The 22,494-nt window shown below is 33.0% G+C and overlaps 2 pseudogenes; both read left to right on the top strand.

Moving 5' to 3' along the window:
- Window positions 1-14,242: 14,242 nt before the first annotated feature.
- On the top strand, window positions 14,243-15,183 carry LOC149567650 (18S ribosomal RNA; annotated as a pseudogene; the record flags this gene model as incomplete).
- A 716-nt stretch (window positions 15,184-15,899) lies between these two features.
- Window positions 15,900-16,052, top strand: LOC149567649 (5.8S ribosomal RNA; annotated as a pseudogene).
- The last annotated feature ends 6,442 nt before the right edge of the window (window positions 16,053-22,494 follow it).

Below are 22,494 nucleotides of genomic sequence, written 5' to 3'. Positions count from 1 at the left end.
CATACATGTGTGTACATACATACGCACATACATACATACGTACATACATACATACATACATACATGTGTGTACATACATACTGTTTATTTCAAATCTGTTTAGCAAAATAGTCAATATGTGCTCACTAATGAATTTCAGTATAGTGCTATGACAGATCAATACCACTGAAATGGACAACTAAACTTTGTAACAGTTTCTTGCCAGTAATGAGTTCTAGTATAGTGCTGTGAGAGATGAATGCAATACCATATAAATAGAGCCAAGTCATAAACTATGTATAGATCAATGGCAATCATGGCTTTTATCTAGACATAATCAATATGTGCTCAATATGTGCTCAATAATGAAATTTACAAGTATATCACTAGCTTTTATCTATACATAGCTGACCTATACATAGTTTATCATGGTTCTATTTCTATCTGCTATCTGCTTAGCATAGTCAATATATGTGGTAACTATTTGTTTCAAATCTATTTAGCAAAATAGTCAATATGTGCTCACTAATAAATTCCAGTATGGTGCTGTGAGAGATCAATACCAGTGAAATGAACAACTAAACTTTGTAACAGTGTCTGGTTGTTTGTGTCAAATCTCTTTAGCAAAATAGTCAATATGTGCTCAATAATGAATTCTAGTATGTGCTCATGTGATTACCTATATATATCATAATGCCAATCATAATAGCAAAACATGACAATCATGCTTTTATCTATACATAGTTGACCTATACATAGTTTATCATGGTTCAAATCTGTTTAGCAAAACAGTCCAATATATGCTGTAACAGTTTGTTTAAAATCTGTTTAACAAAATAGTAAATATATGCTCACTAATGACTTCCAGTATAGTGCTGTGAGAGATCAATGCAATACCATTAATCAAAGTGAATCATGCCAATGAAATGAACAACTAAACTATGGATATATCAAGTATGTATAGATCCATGCAAAATCATTCAACATACTTATGCCATCATAAACTATGTACAGATCAATGCAATACCATTAAACGCAACCAACTCATAAACTATGTATGGATACATGGAAGATCAATGAAAATCATGGCTTTTATCTATACATAGTTGACATATACATAGTTTATCATGGTTCAAATCTGTTTAGCAAAACAGTCCAATACATGCTGTAACAGTTTGTTTAGAATCTATTTAACAAAATAGTAAATAAATGCTCACTAATAACTTCCAGTATAGTGTTGTGAGAGATCAATGCAATACCATTAATCAAAGTGAATCATGCCAATGAAATGAACAACTAAACTATGGATATATCAAGTATGTATAGATCCATGCAAAATCATTCAACATACTTATGAGGTCATAAACTATGTACAGATCAATGTAATACCATTAAACGCAGCCAACTCACAAACTAGGTATGGATACATGAAAGATCAATGACAATCATGGCTTTTATTTATACATAGTTGACATATACATAATTTATCATGGTTCAAATCTGTTTAGCAAAACAGTCCAATACATGCTGTAACAGTTTGTTTAGAATTTGTTTAACAAAATAGTAAATATATGCTCACTAATGACTTCCAGTATAGTGCTGTGAGAGATCAATACAATACCATTAATCAAAGTGAATCATGCCAATGAAATGAACAACTAAACTATGGATATATCAAGTATGTATAGATCCATGCAAAATTATTCAACATACTTATGACGTCATAAACTATGTATAGATCAATGCAATACCATTAAACACAACCAACTCATAAACTATGTATGGATACATGGAAGATCAATGACAATCATGGCTTTTATCTATACATAGTTGACTGTTTAGCAAAACAGTCCAATACATGCTGTAACAGTTTGTTTAGAATCTATTTAACAAAATAGTAAATATATGCTCACTAATGACTTCCAGTATAGTGCTGTGAGAGATCACTAATTAAATAGTCAAAATGTGCTCAATAATGAGTTCCAATATAGTGATGTGAGATCAATATAGTTTCAGTTTAGTGCTATTAGAGATTAATGAAAAACCATTGAATAGAGTAATCATGCAGCATAAGTCATTGCAATCCAGTTAGTAGCTAAAATAGCTAAATGGTACCAAATGTCATTGCAATCCGCTCCACTCTCTCCACCTCATCCATCATCAAGAACCCTTTGGCTCTTTTACGTTGAAGCACGAAGGTATCATGTGCTTTCATGAAAATTGCTCGACTCAATTCAGGGATAGCTCTGAGAGTAGTATATGCAACAATCAAAATATTATCATCTTCAGAATTATCCACTTTTACAATCTGAGGCTTAATGAGGCCATCTTTCAGTTCCTTGATAGTTTCGCATATCACATCTAATGGTGCAGCCAAAGATGTCTTCTTCCTCTTTCCCCTCCTTGATGATGATGGTGGAGGAGTCCCTCTAGCACTTGCACTCGACTGATTGGAATGATATAAATCTTCATCAATATCTGGTTGGCTATCAAGAGGTGTACCACAATTGGTATCATCCTCATCAAGCACATTAAATGCATTGTTCATAGGGTTCCCTTCTTCAGCATCAAGGGGCATTGTAGATGCGAACCCTTCAGCAATGTCATTACTGACAATTACAACCAACTCATTGCAATATTGGAAAGGTGACCTCTTATACATTTTAGCATTTTTGAATTCTCTCCTCTACATATAAGCATTAATAGATGGATTAGGTTGTAAGTTTTTCATTATTAAAATAAGAAGGAAAAATTTCTTCAATGAAAAGAGTACAAAGATCATCCTACCTTCAAAAGGTCATCCCACATTGAATCCTCAGTAGCCACAGTTTGAGTTTCTTCATTCCAAGCTAACCCACTTGTATTTTTCAAGTCCTTCATTACTTTATATCCTACTTTCCATGTTTTCAGCTTATTCTTAAAATGATCTCATGACAGATTCGAGTTCATCGCTGCATTGAATGTCCTCTCTATTGCAGTCCATGCCTCTTTTTTAAACCCACCTTCACCTTTCCGTCCGAGATGGACTTGTTCAAGGAGTAAGTCTAGAAACTTGCATTCCATCGATTTTGTCCACATTTTCTTCTTTGAAGAAGAAGATTTGTTGCTCACAGCGAGGGATCCATCTATATCACTCAAAGTAATGGGAGAACACATTTGGTTCACATAATCAGATTTGTCCATGCTCATCATGAGATCGATATATGCCATTGTGTACTCCTTCCTGTATTTCATTTAAATTTGAAGGTGAAAATCTTTAACTATCAATTTGTAATACATCATAATGGAACGAGGCTAACATATTGAATAGGTAAACGTATTACGATTTAAAGTAATCATACGACTGAAATTGAAAGTTATTGCTCTTTAAATTTAAATGGAATGCAGCAAGCAGTAACATAAAAAAAATAGGCTTTTCAACGAATTCGTTGTTCTCTTCTTACTAGTGGGCTTATGATCTTCATCATTTGGTACTCCTTGCTGTATTTTATTTAAAATTGAAGACAATAAACTTTAAATATCATTTTTTAATACATCCTAATGCAATGAGGCTAACATTTAATAAACTTGAAAGTATTTAATTGAAGATGATACACATTTTACGCAATAATTGATGATAACACATCAACATCAAAAAAACTGCCAGTAAGACAAAATGGTGATATCAATGGCAAGTAAATAGTCATGAGCCCCATTATGAAGCATGTTATTGTACTTTCTCAATGCAAAGATGTATAATAATTGTGCTTTCTTGCATTTAAAATAATGTAATCTATATTTCAAGTTGAATTGTGTATTGCAGATATGATCAACAATTTTTGTACATAATGTAGGTGTCAAATTGAAAGTTAATGTTCTTTTTATTTAATTAGAATGTAGCAAAGATTGATGTCAGAATAAAAAAATGACACACCATCATTGTATATGCATACATCAATTTAATCATATAAAGCACATTGCCTTCTCATAAATCATTTATTCTTGAGATCTATAATCTTCCCACATCCTATTTGCTATATCTTCTTGAAATTGGGCCCACTCATTTCTATCCTCCTGAGACAACCCATATGTCTCAAGCAGTGGCACCTCTATCCCATTACGATCATCTTCCTCTTCAATAGCTTCTACCGATGGAAGGCCATCCTCTATCGTAATGAAATTGTGAAGTATGCAACATTCTAAAACAATATAGGATTGTGTCATGATATCATAAGACGTTGCATGTCTTAAGATTGGAAAATGATGCTTCAGAATACCAAATGTACGTTTTACTGCATTTCTAAGAGAGGAATGTCGATGGTTGAACAACTCATGTGCAGATTTTATCGGGTTTTCTCTTGACCACTCTTTCAAGTGGTAGCGTGTACATTGATAAGGAGCGAGAAATCCAGGTGCATTTGGATATCCAGCATCCACGAGATAATATTTTCCTACATAAAGAAAGTATATTGTCAATACTTGAACCATTTAGCATAACCTTGAGTATATTAAAATGTGATTTGGCTTACCAGGGGGAACTACAAGTGGATCTAATCTGGATAGAGATGAGGCTAGAACATGGCTATCTGCAGCAGAGCCTTCCCAACCAACAAGGCAATACTGAAACTTACAATCAAAGGAGCAGACACCCATAACATTTTGCGATAGGTTCCCTTTTCTATCATGATATTTACCCTGTATGTCGACATCAACTCGCACTGGAATATGGGTTTCGTCGATGGCTCCAATGCAATCCTGTGGGATATGATACACTGATCAAATGTATGCTCAAGTAATAATAAGATAAGGACAACATTCTAGACAATAAACTTGTAACAATGTGTGATTTACCTTGAAGAATGGTTCAAAATGATCCTTCCCACTAATTTCAGGAGGAGTGCCTGGACTAGGTGGTATGAAGTAATCTCTGTGAAGGGCTAAGATAGCCATCAAAACCTTGTGGAAGTACTGACTAACTGTCTCTCTTGAGTGCCCAAAGTTATGGGCAATCTTGCGGTTCCTTAGATTGTGCCCAAGGGTGTGGAGGAACATCACTAGTTGTTCCTCTAACTTCAAGTGGATCATATCTCTCAAGCTTCCTTTTAGCCTCAAAATACGAGCTAGAGAAAAGAAGGCTTCCCTACTCATCCGAATCTGATCATGACAATCCACCTCATTCGAATGAATAATGTCTCTACAAAAGGAATTTCCTTTTCTTATTCGTTTACCCATTTGACTGCCTTCTAGGGCTACCAATACTTTGGCTATGCCAACAAAAGCAAAAAGAATTGTGAGAATGCGGGTGTATGTGGTCTTCCTAATTATGCTTCCTTGGACCTCTATACTCTCCATAGGATCCATCAGTGACCTGAAAGGTAGACAATTTAAACACTATCAGTTATGAGATATCAACTATCACCTATCGAGATACAACATGATTATTTGCTAGCCTCATTTCATTAAGAAGTCAATTATTTATTCAAATACAGCAAGGAGTACCAACTACCGAGAATCATAAGCCCATAAAGAACAAATTACAATGTGTCATTATACTCCATGTAATCTATCTATACCAATGAAAGAATAATACTGATTCCATTTGTCTATATGTATACACACATGTATGTATATACGTACACACACACACATGTATGTATGCATGTACGTACACACACACACATGTATGCATGTATGTACGTACACACACATGTATGTATGCATGTACGTACGTACACACACATGAATGTATGTGTGTATGTACATACACACACATGAATGTATGTATGTATGTACACACACATGTATGTATGTACACACACATGTATGTATGTACACACACATGTATGTATGTACACACACATGTATGTATGTGGGTACGTACGTACACACACATGTATGTATGTATGTATGTATGCATGTACACACATGTATAAATGTACAGACACATGTATGTATGTACACATACACATGTACAAACTATAACATGAATTTGGGCTTTTATGAATGTGTTTTAATAAATCATCGGGTCTGCTGAAACTGAGGCTCGTCTTTTAGAAGATGAAAAGTAGCATTGTTGGTAATGGGAATAGAGTTTCTTTCTACATTGATCTATACATAGTTTGAAATCATGGCTTTTATCTATACATAGTTTATGACCTCATAAGTATGTTGAATGATTTTGCATGGATCAATACATACTTGATATATCCATAGTTTAGTTGTTCATTTCATTGGCATGATTCACTTTGATTAATGGTATTGCATTGATCTCTGACATCACTATACTGGAACTCATTGGACTATTTTGCTAAATAGATTTGAACCATGATAAACTATGTATAGGTCAACTATGTATAGATAAAAGCATGATTGCCATGTTTTGCTATTATGATTGGCACTATAATATATACAGGTAATCACATGATCACATACTGGAATTCATTATTGAGTACATATTGATTATGTATAGATAAAAGCCATGATTGCCATTGATCTATACATAGTTGATCCATACATAGTTTATGACTTGGCTCTATTTAATGGTATTGCATTCATCTCTCACAGCAGTATACTAGAACTCATTACTGGCAAGAAACTGTTACAAAGTTTAGTTGTTCATTTCACTGGTATTGATCTCTCACAACACTATACTGAAAGTCATTAGTGAGCATATATTGACTATTTTGTCAAATAGATTCTAAACAAACTGTTACAACATATATTGAACTGTTTTGCTAAACAGATTTGAACCATGATAAACTACGTATAGGTCAACTATGTATAGATAAAACCATGATTGCCATGTTTTTCTTGATTGGCACTATGATATATATAGGTAATCACATGAGCACACACTGAAATTCATTATTAAGCATATATTGAGCACATATTGATTATGTATAGATAAAAGCCATGATTGCCATTGATCTATACATAGTTGATCCATACATAGTTATTGACTTGACTCTATTTAATGGTATTGCATTCATCTCTCACAGCAGTATACTAGAACTCATTACTGGCAAGAAATAGTTATAAAGTTTAGTTATTCATTTCACTAGTATTGATCTCTCACAACACTATAATGGAATTTATTAGTGAGCACAAGTTTATGACTTGGCTCTATTTAATGGTATTGCATCCATCTCTCACAACAACATACTAGAACTCATTACTGGCAAGAAACTGTTACAAAGTTTGGTTGTTCATTTCACTGGTATTGATCTCGCACAGCACTATAGTGGAATTTATTAGTGAGCACATATTGAGTATTTTGCTAAACAGATTTAAAACAAATAGCCAGAAACTGTTACAAAGTTTAATTTTTCATTTCACTGGTATTGATCTCTCACAACACTATACTCGAATTTTTTAGTGAGTACATATTGACTATTTTAAAAATAGATTTGAAACAAACAGTTACCACATATATTGACTAAATTGCTAGGCAGATAGTAGATAGAAACAAAACCATGATAAACTATGTATAGGTCAGCTATGTATAGATAAAAGCTATTGATATACTTGTAAATTTCATTGCTGAGTACAAAAAATTAAAACTTTAACTATGATATATACAAGTAATCAGAGTTAAACATACTGGGACTCATTCATGAGCATACATTTTAACTAGTTTTCTAAGCAGACCTGCAACATGCAGTTACATTTGAATGAACCAAAAAAACTTAAAAAAATCTAGTATGCAAAGGTGGGTGTGAGAAGAGAACCATTTACTGCCGTCGCTGTTCAAAGCGGAGAAGAGAAATCACAGAAAATGCCATGGCCACAGAAAACCCACAAACCCAGCAAACGGCCACAACCCAACAAACACAGCAAACTAGAAACCCTCACCTTCGCACAACAGAGCACGAAAACAACACAACCATCGTCTTTCAAAAAACTCAATTTGTTCTTCCAAAAACCTAAGGTGGATTCAGCGGACCCGACGATTTATTCAAATGCATTCATAAAAACCCAAAACCTAGTTTTCATTTCAACTTCCACCTATTTCCTTGAAGAAGTTTCTTCCAATTTTTGAGCGAAATTGGTAGACGAAACTTGAAATCGGGTTATGCGTTTGATGAACCAAACGCCACCATTTTCCTCCATAACCTTGTTTTGGTGCTGAACACCCTATTCCGCGCCCGATATTCCCATAACCAAACGGGGCCTAAGAGATATGTTGTAATCCATGATTCGAAGGTGAGCCCAATTGTTGAAATTGGAATTGGTATTGATGTTTTCAGTGGTGAGTATGCTTCTATGTTATAGAAAAGGTGGTGAACATATGTTTGAAAGCAAGCAATGTGAAATAAGATTAAGATGTGCATTATAATGGTCGGTGTTACAATGTTAAGGTATTTGTTATTCTTAATGGAGTAGTGGGAAAATGTGAACCTCCAGTCTATGCTAGAAAGAACAACAATGTAGATAATGCTTTCACTGACTTAAGATGGAGGTGAGAGGGAAATAAACCCAAGTTGTTTACCCATTTGCACCAGGTTTTATATTGATACTCTATTTTGTGTCAGTCAAACCTAATCCAAGGGGTAACTCTTGGTCTTCCCCCTTCATAATGTGTTAGGATGGGTTGCTTCCATTTCCCCCCTATACATTATTGGTGAACTCCACACGTTCTCATCCTTTGATTCATTTTGGATTTAGATTAGTGCATTTTCATTGTGTGTTCACCTTCGTTAGTGAACTTGACATCCCTTCATGCTTTTGGAGTTGGATCTCTCTTTCTTTTTGGAGCTAGCTTATATCTTGTATCATGAAGATCTTTTGGTCTATGGCTACCTTTTTCAATATTCTTTTTATTGCATCATTTTATAGTACTTCTAATGTTTAAGAGAGTTTTATGCATTTCATAGTTTTTAATGATCTTCATGGTCTCCTTGCTTATGCTATTATGAGGTTAACGATACATCTTTTCCCTTAATCTTATTATTAGGTCTTTATGTGATTGGCTTATTTATTCTTTGGATTATGTGAGGGCTTTAATTAATAATGGTCCTAATCCTTTTCTTAATCCTCCTTCTCATTCTTCATCTCCCAGTATTTCTTAAACATATATGTTCATGCTCAAACTGTAGTTCATGATGAGGATGTTAGTGCATTCCTTGACAAGCCTTCTCCTTCCTACTCATAATAAGGAGAAACATAAATTTCCTTATAGTTCTGCTCTTGTTTTCATTCCTTATACTACCTTTGCTCACAAGTCTACTAAAAAATCCTCTTGTTGAAGATTTGACAAAAAAATATCCTAAGGGTTATTACATGATTCTTAAGCAAGGTTATAATGGCTTAGGAATCAATATTAATGAACATGGTATAAAAAATCTTATTCATTTATCTCAAAAGGTAGAAAAACATAGTATTGGTTATTCTCCTAAAATACTGCAAGAATTACCTAGATAACCCGCTCTTCATCTTTTCTTACCTACTCCTAATGTTTATTTTTTAGATAGTTGTTGGAGATTTGGCCTTCAAGGTGTATATTCAAATAGTTTTTGTTGAATTGAAAAATAAGAATTCCTCTTGAAGGCTCTCCTCTAGCACCTTCATGTCCTTTCCACTATGATGACTCTAGCTCGATTGCTAATTGTATTCATTTTTTTTGTCTGTTAAGGAAAATACTTCTCTAGGCATTATTTCTTATACGCGTGAGGTATTGCAATTTATAAATAACATGACTTAGTCTTCCTTCTCACCTATTGGATTGGATTCCCCATTATCTTATATAGCATGCATTCAAAATCTCCTAATAGGTCCCTTTTTTTCCTCATTCCTTTTCACTATGGGGCAAGGATTCTTTCTTCTCTTTTCTTATAGGAATCTCTTCTTCTTTTTATAAAGATATTTTATAAAACCTAATGTGACAGACGAAGGTTATTATTCTTTCTTTCTTATCTTTCTTAGGGCTCAATGGTATTTTCTTATTGTATGGTGGTCTTCTTCTTTCCTTCTTTGTGTATATTATCTCTATTGCTTACATATATTTACATTGTTGTTTATGCTTATAAGATGTTCTTTAGATGTGATAATGACATCATTTCATCACTTTATTTTCCCTATAGATTGGTATTTTTTATGGAACATTCTCATCTATAGGTATGTATGGCTTTGTTAAATGTACGACTGTGTGTTTTTGACCTAGTAAAGTATCATTCATATCTTCAATCTTAATGCTTCTCATATAATGATCTTTTATAGATTCCTTTCATCTATGATACTCATTTCTAACATCTTACATTTCTTGGAATTGATAATATGTTTTCTCTCTCTTTACCCCTCTACGGTGTAGCATTTTATCTCTCTTGTTCAATATCGATCATTTGCATTTTGTATATTAACTATTGAAGTTTTTGGTTATGAATCATCCTTATATTATTCAAGATCTTGTTATATAATTCACTATAGACTTCCTTTTATCTTTTCACACTTAGGAGGAAAGAAAATTTGTATATTCTTGATCTCTTTTTCTAAGGGTTTAATTTTTGTTGACTTTTATGAAACTCATTTATTACTGTCATTGTTCTTTCTTTATGAAAAATTGTGTCCTTGCCTATGGATCTCTCTTTTCCAAGAGGTGTATGTATTAAGAGCATCACCTCATCTTTATCAAGTAAAGCTATGTCTGTAAACTTTTCCTTGCTTGGAGATTGTCACTCTTAATCCAAAGATCCCTATTTCATCTGTATGCATAGGGAGATTCAATAGGTTTCTTGTTCTTCTTCCTTCATCTTGGAGATGTCAATTAAACATTCATCTTAGGAAGATATCTTGTCATTAAGATTTCTCCCTTTTGAGGTGTTAGATAACTGGAGGGGGGTCAATTAGATCCAGTTATCTCACAAGTGTTAAAAACAATTGAGCACCAAATTAAACTTCATAAACTATCACAACACTAACTCAGTGCACATTCAACATCTCAATTTCACTTATAATCATTTTACTTCAAATTTTTATCTCATTGTTGTGACTATATGTAGTGCCTACCCCTAGTTTACTTTTAAGTTATTATTGCTGAACTCTTTTAGGCCAACTTTATGATTATGCTTGATGGTTAGTGACATTTGTTTTTTAGATTGTTGGATATTATTTTATACTCAATTGATTATATGATGAGTTACCTTGGTACTAGTTATTTCATGTATGCATGATTTTTTTTTGATGATGATGCTAGTATACATTGTTTTTAGTTATCTCATGATGATAGTTAGATAGATTATTTATATACAGTTTCTATGGATATGTATCCAATACTTGCATGTGTATGGTGTACCTATATGTTTTACTTTATGTATGATGTTTCTAATATGGTTTAGGGAGGTAGTCATAGTCACCTACTAGTCGGGATCTACACGATGCACCACTCCCCATCATTCTCTGTTTAGTTTAGATTATATGTGTATGTACATGCTCAAATTTTATGCAGATTGCATGTACCAAGTATTGACTTCCCTAAATTGCTAGGATAAGCGTACCCTATCATAGTATCTCAATGGTAAAAGAGAGGAGATAAGTATTGAGTCCAAATCCTAACCTTAAGCCAATTATCCTAGAAAGTAGGACAAGTATCTGTGTTATCTACCCTTCGGAATTCCTCAAGTGATGTAAATTCATGATTTTACCCTTGAGCTTGATCTAGTATTTTGTACTTTATAATGAGTTTTCATATTTAGTCTTGTGGGTCTGTGATGATTTTCTATTATAATTAAATCAAATTAAAAGAGTATTTAATGATTTAATTTAATGGAAATTTTATAAAGAAAATTTAATATTTAATTGTATTTAATTAACTGAAAAATTAATTAGATAAAATAATTAAATTTAAAGATATACTCAAAGTTCTAATTTTGGCGTAATCATATTTATTTAATTTAATAATACATATTTAGCAGTTCATTCTTATAATAAACTCTAAATATTATTATTATATAAGTTAATAAATATTTTATCAAAAAAATTCTTGAGAATTAATTCTTTGCAAAAAGGTTGCACATGAAAATTAAAATATAATAAAGTAATAAAGGAAAAAGGGGTTTCGCATGATTGCACAATTGAAGCCCTAATGAATTGGGGAAAAACTCTTTATTAGGAAATTAGAGTTCATTTCTCCATATCAAGATTTGGAGGAGCAATTTCCAAGAAGAAGGTTTTCTGAAGAAGGGGAAATGGCTTGTGAGCTCCATGGGTTTGTGGTTTTAGCATCAGATCTAGGTAAAATCTTGTGGGTTTTGCACAATAGTTTTCGTTCTTTGAATTCTTTGTTTTCTTCATGTCTAGATGATTATGTTTTCAAAGTTTTAAATTGAGTTAATACCCTTGTTGTAAATTTCATTATTCTTCATTGTGAGATTATCTGTATATGAATTGATAATTAGAAACCATTATTTGTAAAATTCTAGAGAATCGTATTTTGATACAAGTAGGGTTTGGAAAAGATATCAAGATTGTTTATACAGATTGGATTAAATTATTCGTATTTCTCCTATTAGTTTAATGGGAAAAATCCTTTAAAAAATTTGTTAATAAAATCACCATAATAAATGATTTTACTGTGATAATTTTATCACATATTATCAAAATAAAATAATATTTATATATATATATATATATATATATATATATATATATATATATATATATATATATATATATATATATATATATATATATATATATATATATATATATATATATATATATATATATATATATATATATATATATATATATATATATATATATATATATATATATATATTCAAAATTTAATGGGGGGTGGATTTGTTTGTTTTGTTTGTTTTAATAAACAAAAAAAAAAAAAAAATTGTGAGTGGGAGGCGGGCCACCACACTCCACCTCCCCTCCTCTCCTAACCCCCGATGATAGTTTGCAGCTGTACATGTAGCAGAACTACTGTGATAGCAACAATACTCTACCGCGACAACCTTTAAGGCCAAGCCGACAGGCCTTTACACTCGCTTATTTTAATGTTTTATTTTTTTATTTTATTTTTATTTTAAATTTTTTAAAAATTAATTTAATAAATATTGTTAAATATAGTTTTTTATTAATTAATTTAATTAATATGTTTTAAATTATTTTTAATATTTTTTTTTTGCAAAAGTGGACAAACCACTGTATATACCAATTTTTTAATAAAATCTGATTAAAAAAAGAGCTCAACCAGGAAAGAATTAGTAAGAAAGCTCATCATTGTCACTGATAATAAAGATTATCAATATTTACAACTGTTTATATCGATAATTAACTATTCAATCTTAAAATTTTCATAATACGAACAATTAAATATAACTTCATTAGAACTTAACAACATTAAGCATAGTTCAAAATTTCAAAATATTTAATAAATGTTATTAAATATAGTTTTGTTAATTAATTTAATTAATATGTTTTAAATTATATTTAATTAATTAAATTGATATTAGATGTTATTTAATAATTTTAAATAAACTTTTATTAGGTTTTTAAGTAATGATTATGGTTATTAATAATTTGTATTATTTTTAAAATATTATTGGAGGACGAGACATGTCTGTGTGTACAGGCATGCATTCATCACTTAAATGTGTGTAGAAGTGTTATACATGATGCCCTTCAACAACCTTACAATAGAGGTGGTTGCGTGCCATAATGATGCTTGCTTGGATTGACATTTTGTGAGCGTGATTCAGTTGGAAATGTTTGAGAAAGGGGTTCCTTGAGTGATGTTCTTCCTAGGTCCCTACCAATTGTATGCCTCAAAACCAACCATGTTTTGATTTACACAATTTTTCTCTTTTAGCACAAAGTTCTTTGTTGGCATTTAGACATACAGATTTTTGTCATGGGAATATGTTTGATGTGATTGAGAAGGTCTTCATCTATGTGAGTGTGCCACAATGGGCGTATAGGAGGCATATGCTTGGGAAATGGATGTCTTTGAGTGGCCTTACAATTGAGGTAGCTACATGCACAATGCATCTTGTACAAACTAAGCCTTATTTTTGAGTTGGGGAGACATTGAGATCAAGGGTAAAGGGCTCTGTACAAGATATTCTTCTCAGGTGCTTGTGAACTGAGGCTCTTTGTTGCTCCTCTTCGATCAACAATGGGATGCTTCCCATTTGTGAAATCTTTGAGCATTGTGATTGTTGCTTGTGTGGGATTATGCATGGATGCATGATGAAGTGCATGCAAATCTCAGTTTTCTATTGCTGAGGGCATCCCTTGGCTATAACAAGTCTTGGGTGATCCTCTCGTTGTTAGAAGCTACTTGTTCGATCTTGCTAGTAGTCATATGCTTGTCTCAAAGATTAAGCCATGCATATCTAAGTATGAACTATTTCAGACTATGAAACTACTATGAAAGCATTTTCCAAGGATGTTTTTATTAATCAAAAACAAAAGTTGGGGGCTCAAAGATGATCATATATTGTCCTCATCTCAACCATAAATGATGTCGACTAGGGATCAGTGGATGTTTCTCTAAGGACTCTACCAACACCTTTTGAAAATCAAAGTGTTTGGGTTCCAAGGGGAGTATGGTTGCAAGGCTAAAACTTAAGGGAATTGATGGAAGGGCACTACTAGGAGTAGAGCCTATAGCTTAATTTGACTCAACATAGGGAAACTTACCAGGTCCAAACATAATAAGGATTGACTAACTAAGAGCTCTTTCATGATTCTATGGGTGGTGGTGCATGACCTTTCTTAGTTGGTGGAGCAATTTGTCTAGTTAATATTGTTAATGAATGAGATCCCAACTTGCTAACTAGCTACGCGAAGGTTCCCCTTTGTAGCTAGCTTCTTAGAGGGACCACTCTCTTACGCCATGCAAGTTTGAAGCAATAACAAGTCTGTGATGTGCTTAGATGTTCTGGGATGCATGCACACTACATTGATGCAACCAACAAGTTTTTTTCCCTGGCCCAAAAAGTTTGGGAAATCTTGCCAAATTGCATCGTGATGGGGATATACCATTACAATTATTGATCTTTAATGAGGAATTCCTAGAAAGTGTGAGTCATTAGCTCATGTTGACAATGCCCCTACTCTTTGTACACACCTCTCGTCACTCCTACTGATTGAATGTTCCGATGAAGTCTTCAGACCAAGGTGATGACGATAATTCTTGTTGGTGACATTGTGTGAAGTTCATTAAACTTTATCATTTAGAGGAAGGAGAAGTCATAACCCACAATAGGATCATTTTCGGCTCGAGATCCTTAACCATGTAGGGGATGGAGAAGAGCATGACATACCAAGCTTGCCTCTTCCCCACTCCCAAAAGCTTGGCAATGTACAGACACTTGGCCTTTGCAGCAATGTGTTGGACGACCAAGATCCAAGTCCAGCACCATTGGGGTCAATGAAAACTGAATGCCATCATCAAATACTTGGCTTCCTTGCAGTGGGAAAAGTCTTGGATGTCATCTTGGTTATAATTGGTGTCTGCCAATGACATCTACATTAGAGTGAGTGGTCTGTACATGATTGTAGTCAAGAGAAGGTTCGAGCCTCTACCCCCATTGAGGTTGTAAGTCTTGACTACATGCACAACACTACACCAAGGATCTGTCATTTCGACAATGGTAAGTCAAGATTGCTGCAACCCCTCATTGTGTTGCTTAGGTGTTAACTTGTCACATGGAGCATTCTATGTTCAATATGGGCACACTCGCATGATTTACATGGTAGGGCCCCCCACTTAATGACAAGACTCTTCCTTGCAATGACTCCCACCTTTGTGAGGTGATGAGGAGGGGACACATCACACTATTCTTTGTCGTACCCATTGGGTGCCCATAGTAGGGGATGTGTCAACACCCAACACACAAGTTTTTCATGCACCTTATAAATCCAAACATTAAAGTGCGTCAAGCACCCTATGCATTTGGGTTGACAAAGAGAAAGTATAACAAAATCATGACTCTCAACAATGAATGTTTCGGATCTCACATGATGAAGAATGTAGCAAAATGTGATAGTTAGTGTGAATTGTAGAATCTTATAAATTATCAAGTCTTTGAATGTAAGTTGCACTCGAGGCCTCAGCCAAGGGCATGTCTTCTTGGGTATCGCACTACAAAATTTCCCTCCCTCATGTGGAGTGTAGATGGTTGTATGCGTTTGCAAGTGGGGTGATTGACTAAAATGAACACAAGGTCTATCGATTTGTCATGATAAGTGATGGCTCCCAATGGCCAACATTGGTTTGCATTGATCAAGTGATACCTTGCGAGAAAATTTATTTTGGGTGCAATGACTTGTTAGAGAGCGGGCATGCTGCATCTCTACACTAGTACATTTGCACTTGTTTTTCTACCAAATTTTTTGACCAAAGGTATGATTTGTTTTATTTTTTGGTTTCCATCCCCATATTGGTCGAAAATGTCCTAAGTTTTGCCCAAGTTGGTCAAAATTTGACCAACTTGGGTCATAACCTTAATATGTTAAAATTATATTGGTTGAAAAGTATGTTAAAATTGGTATATTTGCGTGGCCTTATAGTCATATCATGATAATTTTATGTTATTTTATTCCCACATAGGCATGGAAATTTGTAGGTGATATTGGGTCTTCATAGGTGATATTGGGGCTTCGTGGGTAACATTGGGGTAGTGATCGATTGCTATAAGAAGCATAATTCAATCTTTGTTAAATTCAATACTCAAACAAGCCCAATTTTGATCCTACGGTGAGCATTGCACATTTCACAAATTTACTTGGTATGTTTCCTATATTTTTCTTCCTTGATTTATCTTTTATAATTCCTAGTGAAGTTGTCATTTTTCTAGCATTGGAGTTGCAATATTATCAGTATTGGAAAACATAAATTTTAGGGCATCTATTTCAGTCAGGTGGGTGGAAGTGTGTATTGTTTGGAAGTCTGACACAAAGTTTAAACAAGTTGAATCTACTAATACTTTATCTTCCTCTTATTGCTAGCTCTAATTTTCTGTTTGAGCTTAATAGGGATTTAAGATTTGATTCTGTCAATATTTGTTGATTTTAATTTTATTTTTGAGTGTTTGAGTTTCTCAGTCAAGTTTCTCTATCATACCCTTTTTCCTGTCAATTGTGGCTTCTTCTAATTAAAGCCCATAACTTATCATTTGACCATATTTGAATAAATCTAATTGGGAAATTTGACACCCATATTGATATTAAGATGTTGTACCCATGAGCTCTCACCTTTTGGTTACTAGTACATAGTTGGTTCATGTGTGATTCTCTTATTTTATCAAGAGCTTCCATGGAATCACACTATAGATATTTTGGTATTCTAATGGATGCTGCTTGCTTCAAACATGCTTACATAAATAATGTTTTGGTATTCAACCATATTCCTTCCTTATCAATTGATGATTTCACTTATTTTTCACAATTCCAAACAACTATTCTCCTTATCTTTTGATCTACAAAATTGAAATGCACTCTCCTACACAGACCTTCCATGACCCTTAACTTAGATACATACTCATTCAGACTCCAAATATTTTCTATAGCCTTCATACTATTAAGAACTTTCCAAGAAAAAATTGGACATTCTAATTCAATTTATATATAGCTTCATGAGAATAGACTCTTCAAACAAATACAATAAATTTCTAGAACTTGTGATTTATCTTTATACACTTGTGGGTGTTTAAAAGGTAACACCTTTGATCTCTTTTGCAATGTCTGACTAAATAACCTAATTTTTATAGAAAAGTCATTCTTTTAATATTTGCACCAGTATTCTTTGACAACTTCAAATTCATCTTCATCAAATGCTTCAATTTTTTTGAGCTTTGAATGGCATGAGACCTCTTTTTTGTTTTGCCTCTCCACATATTTCATCAACATCTTTAACAATGATCTCTAATTTCGATTGTATTTTGGTACGGATCAACCTTTCCTGAACCCATGAACTGTGACTCCAAACTCAACTTTCTTTTGAACCAAACCCAAGAATCTTCCAACTACACTACATCCATGGTATTACCTATATTATGAATGTCCCAAATGCTAAGCTTTCAGAAATCTCCTACTACAATACAATCATACTATAGTGATCACTATTCTCTTGACCAAAACAATGATCTTTCTTCTTCACGATGACTACAAGCACCAATCTCAAACTCCCAGAAATCTTTGAACTAAAAGCTTTAGTGGATTTGTGTTTTTGATCGTCTACAAATCTTACGTGAATTTTACAAATACATATTCAATTTCAAAATTTTCTAACATGGCTCTCTAATCAAACACCTCAATTCCTTTGACACAGATTTCCTTTTATTTATTTATATATTATTTAAATGTCTAATCATGGATTTAACACCTGTTGGTTTTATGTCTGTGTAGGAGACACATAGTATGTTTTGATGGAAGAAGTCATTTTAGGAAAATTATCTTGCATTTTTTTGTAGGGCCACATCCAAGACTAAGCTCCACCAGCCCAATGATTCTTCCTAGAAGCCTGCAACTGATCCTTTTGTTGTAGTTTTAGAAGTAGATTCTTTTTTCTCAAATGCATCGTTAGCTACATTTCATGATCCTCTTGAAGAATTTGGCATGCCAACTAAGTCTACTAGTATGAATGATAGGAAAAGTTCCACCAGTAGAACTATTGGAATTGATGATATCTTTGATGGCTTTTCTCGAGAAATTCTCTCGGCCTCATCTCCCATTGATAATTTTGGTAAAGACCAAAACCCATTGAAGACAAATTAATTCTCGAGTCCTCAAACTAAGGATAACAAAGAGGCTATGGAAAGTAGCACTACTACATTTGACCTCATTTTTCTACCAAAATTTTTGACCATCAATTAAAAAGGTTTAGGTTGGTTGAATTGCAGAAGGAAATTTAAAATAAAAATAAAAATCTAAGATCGTGTTGGTCGAAATTTTGACCAACGCGGGCTTAACTTTATAATGAAAAATCATTTTTGATTTCATTGTTGAGCACGCAAAGGAGCTAGAGCTACAGAACCTTGGGTCCACCCATGCTAGTACCGCTTGCTTTCCTGCCGTCAATTCCTCATCTGGAATACTGGACTCTCCATCTCTCACATCCGACTTTGAATCTAGCACTTTTTGCACTTAAACTATTTTTTACCTCATACTTTTTTATGCTTTCATATGTTTGGTTGATTATTTTGTTTCTGTTAACAACCAGCAATTATTAGGTTCAAAATTGCATTCCACTATTTCTAACTTATTATTAGGTTCAAAACCACATATCATGACACTTAACTTTACTTCATTTCCCCATCTCATTGCACTAAACTCACGATGGAACTCTGCATTGAGATGTGTAGGATTGAAACTAGCGGTATTTGTAGCTACAAAATTATCAAAATGGAGTTATCGATGGAGTTATTAGTGGCAAGGATGCTTTTCATGGTGGGGGTAAACTATTACATTAGGAATCATGTTGAGCAGTTCTATGTGGAGTCACATCCCTATGCCTTGCCAACAATCTTGTTCAATAGTTGTGTCTAGAATTTTTTCTTGTTCCTCATGGCATGTAGTTACCACTATTAATCTTGGTACATCAGTAAGTTATACCTCATTACATATTAATTTTCCTACAATTTTTGTAGAGTTTAGAAATGTTTAGGGTTTCTTAGTTTATACTTTCCCTTCTCTTTTTATCTGCAAGGTATCTTCTATACAACATGCAATCCCAACTGAGAGGCGTAAGTGGACTTTTCACCTTGGCATTAGATGGATCTGTTGATTTGCAAGGAGACTAGTGTTGAGAAGAAAGAGAAGAGGTTTGAAAGCATGTTCTTTTATAGTGGGTATGCATGGATTCAATCTATTCATTTATTAATCTATGCACTTTGTATGAAGCTTCACATGAGAAGTAGTTTTGTAGTCTTGGATGAATTCCATGAAGTTACAAATAGATTAGTCAATCTTCAATTTTACATGAACATACATGAGATTTCTTGTTGGTTTTCTTGCACTTACATTTGTTCAAGACATCTATTTATTAAGGCAAATGTAATCCATTATTAATCTCTAATCTCTCTGATCAGCTGATCCGATCACAAGATCAACAAAATTTTATAATTCAATTTGATTGAATCAAATATTTGTTTAAATTTTTTGCTATTGCAATTTGTCTCTACTATTTCTTAACAATGTAAGTATTTATTTAACTCAAGAATAGTATTTCTTCATGATATAAATTTGGTCAATGTTTGGATTATACAAGGTATGAGTTTTGAGAGAGGTTGGCTTATGGTGGGATATGGGCTAATATGGTAATTTATTTCACAACCAAACTGCATGAAGACACTATTTCTGCCTCAACTTATGTCACCATTTTGATTGGTACTATTTTGCCTATGCCTCTCCTTACTGGTTACATTTTTAATACTAAATGCAGACGATACTGGACCTTCCTTGCTTTAGCAACTAGCTATATACTAGTACACTTCTATCCAAATTGGTATAAATGTATCTCTTCATTTACAATCATTGAATTGCCTGAACATATTCTGGAACATATTCTATATATAAATACTATGAAGATTATAAATTTGAATGTTTTTATTTCAATTTATATTAACAAATTTTTTGAACTTGCTATTTTTTATATCTACATTTTAATCACATTCTACTATCCATCATCAATAGTTTTAATTTTTTTAGAGACTTACAAATATCAACAAACCATGTTAGATAAAGACACACTAGCATATGTGTTCCAAACAAATTTGATAACAAACTTTGCAATTCATTATGATCAACATAGAACAATGATAAAAATTAAAACTTAGAAACTTTTATGCCAGTTCTGCTCTCGCAAGGCTTGGATACCTCTCCAAGAACCATTGAAATTCAAATTTAAGTATCCAGAAGTAGGGGTAAGACCATAGACTATTCTTTTGAATATTAAATTTATCCATTACCCCATCAATAGGGAAAAGGTGATGTTTATATTGTATACACTATAACATGAATATTGTTTGAAGATGGATTTAATAGTTTGAACAATATAGTGCATAATGATATTTACAATACTAACAGTATATCAAATTTTATATTTTGATAGCAAAATTAGATATAAAAAAGACCTCTATAAACATAAAGAGAAATATAAGTGTGAAACCTTTTATTTTCAAAATCTAAAGCCTCCGTGAGTGTTTTGAAGAGTATCATTATATATTGGTTCCTTTAATATAAGATGATGTGTAAAGTGATAATCTTTTGATTGATGTTTCAAAGCCAAATTTGCCCAAGCATGTGCATTCTCAAACTAAGAATCTTGAGATTAATTGTGTCATTTTCCTAATGATGTTGAAAGTGGTCTTGGGAAAAAGAGTTTTTAGTCACTATGAAAACCTTCTGTAGCATCATTGTATTAGAAAGCTAGTTTAAATACATATGTACATATATGCACTACAACCCTATACAGAGTTGCCTATTATCAAACATATCATGAAAAAGTTCCAAGATGCAAAAAAGAATGTTCTTATAGTAGAGGAATATATTTAGAATGATAAATATTAGTAGTGAGAAACACATGAGAGATAAATGGATAATGTAACTACAGAAAATTGATACTTGAAGAACTTGCCAAGGAAGTATATATAGTGGAATAGCATCATGTGTATTAACAACAATACAATATATATAGACATAAGGAACATAATAATTTCAAAATTTTTATTTGATTACCAGAGAGCATTTGTCAATATAGACAAGTTTGTGCTTCAAGGGGTTGCCCTCACCATGATAAAATCGAGTATTCTTTTTGCAATTATATGCTTGAACTTGCAAGGATTCAGAGTGATGGGCTCCTCATTGGCATGATCTATAACTTTTATGAAGGATCTTATCATCCAACTCTGTGTGTTGGTTCTCTTCTTATGTCACCATCAACACTACCTTGTAGTTTGACAAGTGAATATATTAACATAGGCCTACTGATGTCTTTAGCTGATCATGAATAGTTTCAACATTTCCACCACATTGCCAATATATATGAAACTAACTAGTTATCGAAGCCACAGGAAATGGATAGCATCAGGAGTATTGTAATGCCCCACCAAGGGATCCAAAGAATTTCACTAAGTTTTCCAAACAATTGTTTTTTTAAACATGAAAGTAAAACCATTCATAATATTTGCAGAAGCAATAGCAACAATTCAAATGAAAGTAAACATAACATAGCTAACAAGTTACATTCTTTAATATCCCTTAACGTTGTATCACATCTAAATTACCATTCATTTAACATCACATCTTTATGAAATAACAATGATACATCCAACATTCTTAAACCATATACAAGTGTCTTTTTTGTAATTATATTTTAGTTTAGCTCAATTATCCACTGTACATGTCACAAGGTATGAGAGGCTTAAAAGAACATACATCTAATTAAATAAAGAACATCATCATCCAACACTAATCCATGATGCAGTAAATGAGACCACATATCATACATGATACAACATCACAAAAGATATAAACACCATAATAGATAACCATAAATCACAAACATAAATAACTAAGTGCACG

Source organism: Cupressus sempervirens, chromosome 3 (assembly GCF_028749045.1).
Source record: "Cupressus sempervirens isolate cs-2001-9-10 chromosome 3, ASM2874904v1, whole genome shotgun sequence".
Lineage (NCBI taxonomy): Eukaryota > Viridiplantae > Streptophyta > Pinopsida > Cupressales > Cupressaceae > Cupressus > Cupressus sempervirens.
Note: the sequence above shows the minus strand (reverse complement) of the source record. Positions and strands in the feature narration are given on the sequence as shown.